Source organism: Salmo salar, chromosome ssa15 (assembly GCF_905237065.1).
Source record: "Salmo salar chromosome ssa15, Ssal_v3.1, whole genome shotgun sequence".
Lineage (NCBI taxonomy): Eukaryota > Metazoa > Chordata > Actinopteri > Salmoniformes > Salmonidae > Salmo > Salmo salar.
In genome coordinates this window covers 63874146-63886266 of record NC_059456.1, presented here as the reverse complement: position 1 = coordinate 63886266, position 12121 = coordinate 63874146, and the positions used below count along the sequence as shown (strand labels likewise).

General features: G+C 43.0%; 1 long non-coding RNA gene across 1 annotated transcript; it reads right to left on the bottom strand.

The window, feature by feature from the left end:
• Window positions 1-6148: 6148 nt before the first annotated feature.
• Window positions 6149-11764, bottom strand: LOC106571894 (uncharacterized). Its single transcript, XR_001321028.2, has 2 exons — window positions 11055-11764; window positions 6149-6647 (listed from the first exon to the last, which is right to left on the bottom strand). It is a non-coding gene; the product is annotated as an uncharacterized lncRNA (long non-coding RNA).
• Between the last annotated feature and the right edge of the window lie 357 nt (window positions 11765-12121).

The following is a 12121-nucleotide window of genomic DNA, read 5'->3' as shown; positions in this document are numbered from 1 at the left end:
GTATAGACCTGGCTTGTACACGTGGGCATTGTCATGTTGAAACAGGAGCCACAAAGTTGGAAACACAGAATCGTATAGAAGGTCATTTTATGCTGTAGCATTAAGATTTCCGTCAATGGAACTAAGGGACCTAGCATGAATCATGATAAACAGCCCCAGACCATTATTCCTCCTCCACCTAACTTTACAGTTGGCACTATGCATTCTGGCAGGTAGCGTTCTCCTGGTATCCGCCAAACCCACATTCGTCCGTCGGACTGCCAGATGGTGAAGCGTGATTCATCACTCCAGAGAACGAATTTACACTGCTCCAGAATCCAATGGCGGTGATCTAAAGCTTGTGTGCAGCTGCTCGGCCATGGAAGCCCATTTCATGAAGCTCCCGACGAACAGTTCTTGTGCTGACGTTGCTTCCAGAGGCAATTTGGAACTTGGTAGTAAGTGTTGCAACCGAGGACAGACAATTTTTTCTCGCTTCAGCACTCGGCGGTCCCGTTACGTGAGCTTGTGTCCTACCACTTCATGACTAAGCCGTTGTTGCTCCTAGACGTATCCACTTCACAATAACAACACTTACAGTTGACTAGGGCAGACATTTTACAAATGGACTTGTTGGAAAGGTGCCATCCTATGACAGTGCTATGTCGAAAGTCACAGCTCTTCAGTAAGGCCATTCTACTGCCAATGTTCGTCTATGGAGATTGCATAACGGTGTGCTCAATTTTATACACCTGTCAGCAACAGGTGTGGCTGAAATAGCCGAAACCACTAATTTTATAGATGCCCTCCATTTATACATCCATAAACTGATTACATATTGCCCACTTCCTCACCAGACAGTAGCAAAACAAATAATTTCACTCAACTGTTTAAAAAGGGTCGTAGACATTTACAGATCATAGTCTTAGCCCAAAACCAATGACTGTTACAGCATCTAAAGTAGCAAATATTTTAAAAGGCAACGACTGAGTATATATTTAATAACATTCCAAAACAATATAGACCTGCTAAATTAACTCACATCTAGCATAAAAAAAACTATTAGAAACAAAATTAATTCTGTATTTATTTTAGAAAATGAAGCAAAAATTGGATGACTTGGTGAAGGTGTGGTAGCGAGAAGCTGTTTTCCTCTCCCTCCCTCTGTGGTGCTCATTCAACATAGCATTGGAGAGTCCTGTGAACATCAACAGTCATGAACATGTCATTCTGAACATCATCTTCCTAATTGAGAACTTTGACATAATATATGAAATTTGATGGGCAACAGCATCACCCCCATAAAGTATATCAGTGGAGGCTGCTGAGAGGAGGACGGCTCACAGTAATGGATTCAATGGAATGGTATCAACCGCATGGAAATCACATTTGATACCATTCCATTGACTCCATTCCAGCCATTATTATGAGCCGTCCTCCCCTCAGCCGCCTCCACCTTAGTCTATATACATGTTTAAAGATTTTCAGTCAAGCATGTTGCTATGATGTGTCGAAGCTGTTATTGACAAATGTGGGGGATTAGTGGGAGTATGCCTAAGAACACACAGTACACCAGATAAGAAAAGATGACCCTAGCCCCTGGCACAAACTATTGCAGCATAATTACTGGTGACTGAGACAGAGGGGTTGTGAGACACTGGTGCTGTTCAACGGACAGGGCCAACCAGGAAGGAGCTTAGCCAACCACTCCGAGGCACAGTTGCCCTAGATCTTGTATGGAGAGGAAAAAAATAAACATACAGTGCCCCTGTGACAATCTTGGACCCCCTTGTGGCCCCCCTAAATGTGGAGTATGAAATACTTTTTACATAATGATAGCAAAAATGTGTTCTTTTTTTACATCCGTTATTAGACAGTGGCAACGATGATGAACATGGTCTTTTGCCTGCTAATGCAGTGAAGAAAACGATAACAACAATAATGTCTAATGTAACTGGCCCCTCTAACAGTACAACTGGCCCCAGCTTGGCCCCCCCAGTTGAAATGGTCTAGAACCGCCACTACCAGGAAAAGCAGCTCAATTAGCAAGCCCAAAAAATTTCAATCTTCAAATTTCTTTAACATTGAATTGAAGATATAATCTGAGAGATTTTACCTTAACTCTAGAAGATTGCTCTCATTTTATCTGGGCACTGCATCAGCCAGATAGAAGCAGCTGCACATCTGGGCATGCCCTCTGGTCTAGATTCTACAGAGAGCTAGCCTGTTCTCCTCAAAACAATAGCTAGCCAGCCAACTTAAACTAATGTTAGTTACAACCAAATGACAAGTTGTTACAGATACAGGTGTCCTGTGTATGTATCCTGTGTGTATGTATTTCTTTTCTCTCCTCCTCCCATCACAGGTGGCAATCATTCCCCAATCAGAAGTCACCTGCTCCTTTTCCCTTAACCTATCACAGCCCCTTGCCCTTGGTTTAAAAACCCAGTCAGAAGCTCAATCTACAAGACATTCAATCTCTCTCTGTATGCAGAGAGCTCTCTTTTGTTTGCACTTACATGTCACTTTGTCCGTCAGCCTGTGAGTATAGTTGTTATAGTGTTTGTTTGATGGTGGGGAAAAAGGGGTACCAAGACTAGTCGCCCATGGGCCTACATTACACGTAGGAAAACAGTGTCTAAATACACTAGTTAGAACTGGGCGGGCCACCCACTGTATTTTTGGTTAGTTAGCTGTATTGAAGTAGGCTAGTATAGTTTAGGGGTGTTTTGGGATTGTTTCTTTCCTTGGGTCCAGCTCAGCCCCTTTTCCCGCCCCCCTTTACCGTGTGTTTAAAAATAAACCAATGTGTTTGACGGTAGATTTAAGTTGTCTGTGGTTTTTGTTCTCACTGTTCCTTTTCACTGTTATAATTTGCATGAGTTAAGTTACGGGTCTCGTTTCCATCCCCCCTAAACTGCAGGGCCAAAGGGATTCGTAACACAAGTACATAGACATTTTGCTGTTACACAACGTAATTACAACCATAAATTACTGACTAGCCAGAAGGCTCTAATTCTAGCTAGCTAACCCCAGCCAAGAACCAACAAGGCGGGTTCAGGCACCGCCCAGCACGCATAGCCGCGGGAAGTAGTTTGGGGTGGGGTGCTGCAATTCGTTAACATTTTTGGGGGGTGCAGTAGGGGAAAAAAATGCCTGCTCTAAATACCTCTATCATCTGCTACTACAGTAAAGGCCCAGTGCACTACTCTTGTGAAAGTAGTCTGATCATTATCTGTACAAAAAGTTAATCTGATAGTACTTGTGGAATATAAAAATAGTTGCTTGATATAAACTACCGTTCAAAAGTTTAGGGTCACTTAGAAATATCCTTGTTTATGAAAGAAAAGCATTTGTCCATTTAAAATAACATCAAATTGATCAGAAATACAGTGCAGACATTGTTAATGTTGTTTTATGGAATATGTACATAGGTGTACAGAGGCCCATTATCAGCAACCATCACTCCTGTGTTCCAATGGCACGTTGTGTTAGCTAATCCAAGTTTATCATTTTAAAAGGCTAATTGATCATGAGAAAACCCTTTTGCAATTATGTTAGCATAGCTGAACACTGTTTCCACTTCACAATAATAGCACTTACAGTTGACTGGGGCAGCTTTAGAAGGGCAGAAATTTGACAAAATGACTTGTGGAAAGGTAACATCATGACGATGCCACGTTGAAAGTCACAGCTCTTCAGTAAGGCCATTCTACTGCCAATGTTGGTCTATGGAGATTGCATGGCTGTGGGCTTGATTTTATACATCTGTCAGCAATAGGTGTGGATGAAATAGCCAAAACCACTAATTTGAAGGGGTGTCCACATACTTCCGTATATATACAGTTGAAGTCGGAAGTTTACATACACCTTAGCCAAATACATTAAACTCAGTTTCACAATTCCTGCCATTTAATCCTAGTAAAAACTCCCCGTCTTAGGTCAGTTAGGATCACCACTTTATTTTAAGAATGTGAAATGTCAGAATAATAGTAGAGAGAATGATTTATTTCAGCTTTTATTTCATTCTTCACATTCCCAGTAGATCAGACGTTTACGTTACACTCAATTAGTATTTGGTAGAATTGCCTTTAAATTGTTTAACTTGGGTCAAACATTTTGGGTAGCCTTCCACAAGCTTTCCACAATAAGTTGGGTGAATTTTGGCCCATTACACCAGCTCTGTCAGTAGGAACTCAGTCATGTTTGTAGGCCTCCTTGCTCACACATGCTTTTTCAGTTCTGCCCACAAATGTTCTATAGGATTAAGGTCAGGGCTTTGTGATGGCCACTCCAATACCTTGACTTTGTTGTCCTTAAGCCATTTTGCCACAACTTTGGAAGTATGCTTGGGGTCATTGTCCATTTGGAAGACCCATTTGCGACCAAGCTTTAACTTCCTGATTGATGTTGCTTCAATATATCCACATAATTTTCCTTCCTCGTGATGCCATCTATTTTGTGATGTGCACCAGTCCCTCTTGCAACAAAGCACCCACACATGATGCTGCCACCCCCATGCTTCATGGTTGGGATGGTGTTCTTCGGCTTGCAAGCCTCCCCCTTTTCCTCCAAACATAACGATGGTCATTATGGCCAAACAGTTCTATTTTTGTTTCATCAGACCAGAGGACATTTCTCCAAAAAGTACGATCTTTGTCCCCATGTGCAGTTGCAAACCATAGTCTGGCTTTTTTTATGGCGGTTTTGGAGCCGTGGCTTCTTCCTTACTGAGCGGGCTTTCAGGTTATTTCGATTTAGGACTCGTTTTACTGTGAATATAGATACTTTTGTACCCGTTTCCTCCAGCATCTTCACAAGGTCCTTTGCTGTTCTGGGATGGATTTGCACTTTTCACACCAAAGTACGTTTATCTCTAGGAGACAGAACGCGTCTCTTTCCTGAGCGGTATGACGGCTGTGTGGTCCCGTGGTGTTTATACTTGCATACTATTGTTTGTACAGATGAACGTGGTACCTTCAGGCGTTTGGAAAGTGCTCCCAAGGATGAACCAGACTTGTGGTCAAACAAAAAAAAACTGAAGTCTTGGCTGATTCCTTTTGATTTCCTTTTTCCTTTTGAAGAAATTTGTGGAGTAGTTGAAAAACTAGTTAATGACTCCAACCAAAGTGTATGTAAACTTCTGACTTCAACTGTATGTTAGCACAGCTGAAAACTGTGTACTGATTAAAGAAGCAATAAAACAGGCCTTCTTTAGACTAGTTGAGTATCTGGAGTATCAGCATTTGTGGGTTCGATTACAGGCTCAAAATGGCCAGAAACAAAGAACTTTCTTCTGAAACTCGTCAGTCTATTCTTGGTCTGAGAAATGAAGGCTATTGCATGCGAGAAATTGCCAAGAAACTGAAGATCTCGTACAACGATGTGTACTACTCCCTACAAAGAACAGCGCAAACTGGCTCTAACCAGAATAGAAAGAGTGTGAGGCCCCGGTGCACAACTGAGCAAGAGGACAAGTACATTAGTGTCTAGTTTGAGAAACTGACGCCTCACAAGTCTTCAACTGGCAGCTTCATTAAATAATACCCGCAAAACACCTGTCTCAACGTCAGTGAAGAGGCGACTCTGGGATGCTGGCCTTCTAGGCAGAGTTGCAAAGAAAAAAAGCAGTGTGTCAAAAATCAGTGCGACTTGGCGGGTCATGTTTCAGAGGACGCATGGCTCTCGACCTTCGAGTCTGTACGGGAGTTGCAGCAATGGGACAAGACTAACTACCAATTGGATATTGCGAAATTGGGGTAAAAAGTAAAAGAATAAATGAATGAGGCAAAAGTTAAATGGTGATAGGCCAGTTGCCACTGCTTTGCAGGTCTTTCATGCCTGCTGTACCGGTCTCCTTGCAGGTCTCACAATGGAGTTCTGGCAATGCCAAATTTTAACAACCTAAAAGTGAGGAATGGGTCAGTAAAGTTGATTGGTTTAAAATTCAAACATATTGGAATAAGACAAACTAAATAAAGGTATACTGCATCCATGGTTACAAGTGCAACAGATCTGCCAGAGCAAACCCTAATTGCCGGTTGTGGGCACAGACAGAAACGTTGCAGGATCTCTACAGGCAGAAGACGAGCTAAATAAAGACATCAGATATCCAAATACAATTAATGACAAAGGATAGTCAACACCAAATGACATTCAACATAGCAAGGAAGGTAAATAGAATGTTATCTTTAAAACACTAAAACGTTACCAAGTTGGTTTGGATCAAATCAAATCTTAAATTGGCACATGCACCTAATACAACGGGTGTAGACCTTACTGTGAAATGCTTACAAGTCCTTAACCAGCAATGCAGTTCAGGGCTGCCGTCAATGGCTGATGCTGGCAGTAGGAGGCCGTGGCTGTAGGAAGCCTTTCATCATGGCATCCCGATTGTGGAACACAAAAAGAGAATGCCTGGCTTTGTCAAAAATCGGCACCAAAGAAGGGACACGGAAGGCGGTCGCTACAGCGCAAGACAGCTGGGTTGGTACCACACTGTTGCCAGTTGTCAATGAGATATGGTCTCGCCTCCCTCAGCCTTTCTGAAGTCATTTGCTGTCTGCTAGCCCAGTCTGATGAGGCTGTGAGCGATGGTGGTGAGACCTCATTGTGGACATCGGAAGTCTCAAAGAGCTCCTGGAGTACGGCATCTGTCCAAGAAATAGCTGCAAGATTAAGAAAGCATTTTAAAAAGTGCCAGATTTAGGTATTATGCACTTGAATAATCACGCAACTAATTAAAAAGCAAACAAAATAAACATCCATCTTTGCATCTACCACACAGCTGCTATTCAAAAAAATGAAAGAAAATGTGTTATGCACTACAAATTAAGTCTATTGTAACTGTTGGAATCGGCTCAACTTTGAACAATGAGATATTAAATAAATGATAGAGAAGAAGCCTAGAATAGAAGGAGTGAAAGAGACTGGGTTTTAATGTCAGAAGTTAATGGTTCGCTGTAGGAAGGCAGATAGCGTTGGGTGTGTTGGGTGGAAGGGAGGAGAACAAAGCATTGAGATAGGGGAGACAGATGATCATCTGTGGATTAGGGGAAGGAGGGGTTGAGGTCAGATCCCCTTAAGGGAGTAATCAGGGTTTAGTATCTGGTTACCCTCTTCCTGTAGAACCATAAGATGTAAGGATTGGAGAGGGGGGGGTGGGGGCTGTGCTTTGGCAAAGTGGGTGGGGTTATATCCTGCCTGTTTGGCCCTGTCCGGGGGTATCATCGGATGGGGCCACAGTGTCTTCTGATCCCTCCTGTCTCAGCCTCCAGTATTTATGCTGCAGTAGTTTATGTGTCGGGGGGCTAGGGTCAGTCTGTTACATCTGGAGTATTTCTCTTGTCTTATCCGGTGTCCTGTGTGTATTTAAATATGCTCTCTCTAATTCTCTCTTTCTGTCTTTCTGTCCCCAGTCCACCTGGCCGTGCTGCTGCTCCAGTTTCAACTGTTCTGCCTGCGGCTATGGAACCCTGACCTGTTCACCGGACGTGCTTGTTGCAGCCTCGACAACTACTATGATTATTATTATTTGACCATGCTGGTCATTTATGAACATTTTAACATCTTGACCATGTTCTGTTATAATATCCACCCTGCACAGCCAGAAGAGGACTGGCCACCCCTCATAGCCTGGTTCCTCTCTAGGTTTCTTCCTAGGTTTTTGGCCTTTCTAGGGAGTTTTTCCTAGGGAGTTTTTCCTAGCCACCGTGCTTCTTTCACATGCTTTGCTTGCTGTTTGGGGTTTTAGGCTGGGTTTCTGTACAGCACTTTGAGAATATCAGCTGATGTACGAAGGGCTATATAAAAATAAATTTGATTTGATTTGAGAGGAGGAGTGTCTTAAGTGGGATGTATATAACTGATGGTAAGAAATGTTTGGCTGTCTGAATTACAGCTGTACAGAACCTTTGGGCAGAATTAAACTTGGTTAAAGCTTCTCTAGTGTCCGTGAGTTATTTACTCTGAAAAATAAGAACCCAACACTGCAAACATTTATCTTTGAGCTTTTTCAAAAAGCGGCATCAGACAACTGTTGATATTGGAGAAACACTACAAAAAACATGAAAGTGCACGGTAGCATTATTACATCCTCAGTCAAAAAGAAAGTAGGCCCATATGCATACTATACAGTATAGGCTATGGACAGTACTGGGAGAAAAGTGACTGGTGATTGTAAAGCACTCAAACAATTCCATGTTTATTACATATACTGTATGGCCATGAGTTGTTCCACACTGCTGATGATCTCACAAATCAGTGTGTATGCACACCCTAACCAACTATTATAATTTAAGTTGGTCAAAACAATTTGTAAATATAGTACAATTTATATAGTATACTGAACAGAAATATGAATGCAACATGCAAGAATTTAACATTTTACTGAGTTAGAGTTCATATGAGAAAAAGCAGTCAATTGAAATAAATTCATTAGGCCCTAATCTATGGATTTCACATGACTGCAAATACAGATATGCCTGTCTTGGTCACAGATACCTTAAAGAGCCTCAGGATCTCGTCACAGTATTTTTGTGCATTCAAATTGCGATCAATAAAATGCAATTATGTTTGTTGTCCGTAGTTTATGCCTGCCCTTACCAAAGCCACCATTGGGCACTGTTCACAACGTTGACATCAGCAAACCGCATGTCCATGCCCTCACTGAGGCTGCTGTCCTTGTAGGTAAGAAACTTCCTGGAGAGTGTGTCTGCGACAGGGATGTCTTTGCCTGGACGGTGAGTGATTGTGAAGTCGTATTTTTGTAGTTGAAGGATCATTCTCTGTAGCCTTGGCGGGGCTGCAGCTAGTGGTTTCCTCATGATTGACTCAAGGGGCTTGTGGTCGGATTCCACAATGACTTGTCGTCCATATACGTACTGATGGAAACGTTTACATCCGAACAGAATGGCATAGAGCTCCTTTTCGATTTGAGTGTAGTTGATTTCACAGTCTGTGAGAGATTTGGAAGCGTAGCCGATGGGCTTTCCTTCTTGCAGTAGCACTGCACCTAGTCCATAATTCGACGCGTCCACTTGGAGTCTGAGCTCTTTGTTGGGGTCGTAGTAGGCAAGGATTGGTCCTGGTTCTCTCGTGATCAAGTCTTTCACATTTCACATGGAAAGCAATGTCGTGTTGCTTGTCCCAAAGAAACTCACTGGACTGCTTTAGCAGGTGACGCAGGGGTGCATTAGCATTGGAGAGGCTGGGTGCGAACTTGGCTAAGTAGTTGACCATGCCAAGCACTGTTTCCAGCTCTGCACGGTTCTTTGGTGGCTCCATTTCTTTTATGGCTGAGATCTTCTGTGGATCTGGCTTGATTCCATTCGCTGTGAGAAGATGTCCGAAGTAGCTGACCTCTGTAGCGCTGACTGTGCTCTTCTCGGGGTTGAGCCGGACTCCTCTCTCGCGGGACCTTTGCAGCATCGCGCGGAGGTTTCGGTCGTGCTCCTCTTTGGTTCGACCATAAACAAGGATGTCGTCCACAATTGCCACAACTCCGTCGAGGCCTTCATATACTTCGTCAATCTTTCGCTGAAACTCGTCTTGGGCTGAGATAATCCCAAAAGGCAGGCGACAGAACCTGTAGCGTCCAAACGGTGTGTTGAATGTTGTGAGCTTAGATGACTCTTCTGTGAGCTTGATAGCCCAGTAGCCTGATCTAGCGTCCATGACACTGAAGTAGCGTGCTCCCGCTAGCTTGTGCGTGATACCATCTAGCGTCGGTAAAGGGTAATGGGGCCGTTTGATAGCCTTGTTCAAGTCTCTTGGGTCGAGGCATACTCGGAGCTTGCCTGTGCGTGGTTTCTCCACCACCACTAACGCGTTTACCCAGTCAGTCGGTTCTGTAACCTTGGTGACTATGTCAGATTGCTCCATGCTCTCCAACTCTTTCTTCAGACGGGCACGGAGAGCAAGGGGAATCTTTCTCGGTGGGTAGACCACAGGGGTTGCGTCTGGGTCAAGGTGAATGGTACATTCTCCTGGGAATAATCCTATTCCTGTAAAGACATCAGCAAACTCCTCCAGTACATTTTCTGTCTACTGGTGCTGTTACTGATAAAACTAGCTTGATGAGGTCCATGTCTAAACATGCTTTAAGACCTAGCACTGCAGGTGCTCTAGTGTCAACAACGTAAAAGTCCAACATCATGTCACTTTCTTTGTATTTGCATTTGAAAGTGCATGTGCCTTTTACTGGGAGCTGTTCACCAGCATAACCAGTCAGTCTGCGCATGGTGGGCTGTAGCTCGCACTCAGATGTCAAGCTGCGGTACTTATTCAGAGGAATAATGTTTACTTGTGCACCAGTGTCTAGTTTGAACTTTAGCTTAGTGCCTTGTGTTCCTATCTCAATGTCAGCAAAGGCTTGCTCTGTCTCTGATATGTGACTTTTCTGTGTCACTGAATCAATAAACAGTTCATCATCATTTGACTCTTTGATTGACATTTCATCTTCACTCACTGTGTGTACTGTTTTTCCATGGTAAGCTCTGCACACTTTTGCAAAGTGATTCCATTTACCACATTTAGTACACTGTTTGCCTTTAGCTGGGCAATATCCTTGTTCGCCATGCACTTTGTATCCACAATATCCACATGTTTTGGGGCGTTTTGAGTCTGTGTCGCTCTGTTTTGGAGTTATGTCTCTCTCCGTTCTGAAACGCTCTCTCTGGGCACCGGAGGTGTGCTTTGATGTCTGCCTGACTGCGTGCACTGCTTGTTCACGTGATGCGCTCGTGCTTCCGCGCGAAATGGTTTTCAATCTGAGCCTGTGCTAGCTCGTGAGATCTGGCTATGTCGATAGCTTTGTCCAGCGTTAGCTCAGACCCAACGTTCAAAAGTTTCTCTCTCACTCGCGGTGAGTGTATTCCAAATACAATACGGTCCCTGACCATCTCATCCTTGTTTGCATAATCACAGTCTTTCACAAGCAGACGCAGCTCAGTCACAAACTGTTCAAAAGACTCGCTAGCTCCCTGTACTTTCTCATGGAATTTGTACCTAGCGAAAATTGTATTAGTCTTCGGCACAACATATGCTTCAAAACGATCGTAGTGTGTTTTCAGTACCTTTGATTCAGCCTCGGTAAGTGTCCATGTGTTGTAAATATCTCTCCCTTTTTCACCGATCCAGAGGAGCAGGTAGCTACATTTTTCCTCTTCTCTTTCCTTCAGAGGACCCGTGAACATTAGCTCCACATGCTGTTTGTACTTACGCCATGCATTGGGTAAGTTTGTAGACTCCCAGGAACTCCAGAAAAATCCATATTTTAAGACCATTTACTCTGACACCATGTCTTGTTTTGTACGCTTTGTACAAAATAATAAAACTCAGAACTACAGGATGTTTCTTAACATAACTCTTCATTAACTAGTTACAACTACCTATTAGCCTATCTCCAACCACGATCAACTGCTCTGACCTAACCGTCTGGGTGGTCTTAACCAATCATGATACGGCGGTAAAATGCATCCAATTTTCCATATGAATATTACAGAGTCAACGAACGTCATCCCAACAGAAGCGCTCCAACTGGAGCTCGGAAATCGCCGACTTCAATGCGTTCACGATAACAGGGAACTCGTAAAAAACGAGCTCCGACTGGGAAAGTTAGTTTGAACGGTCATCCAAATCCGAATTCCAAGTCAGGAATTCGTGCCTCTTTTTAAAGCTCCGAATTTCCGACCTTATGATCACGGACGATTTGATCTCGTTTTTTTCCGAGTTCCCAGTTGTCTTGCACGAACCATAAGTAACTAAATGACGCTGCCCCCTAGCTGGAACCATACGAAAAGTAATCAAATCAAATTACTTTAAAAAAAAATCAAATTGTATTGGTCCATACACATATTTAGCAGATGTTATTACGGCTGTAGCGAAATGCTTGTGTTCCTAGCTCCTAGCTCCAGCAGTGTAGTAATATCTAACGATTCCCAACAATACACACAGATCTAAAAGTAAAATAATGGAATTAAGAAATATTAGGATGAGCAATGTCAGTCTAGAGTATAAATATATATGTGTTTATTGTCATGTCATCTGTTTTATATTCTAGTTTTCCATTGGAATGGGACCCCCAGCTCGTTGTAGACACAATATGTATTGTATCCTACAGAAAGCATTGTTTTTTTTCAAT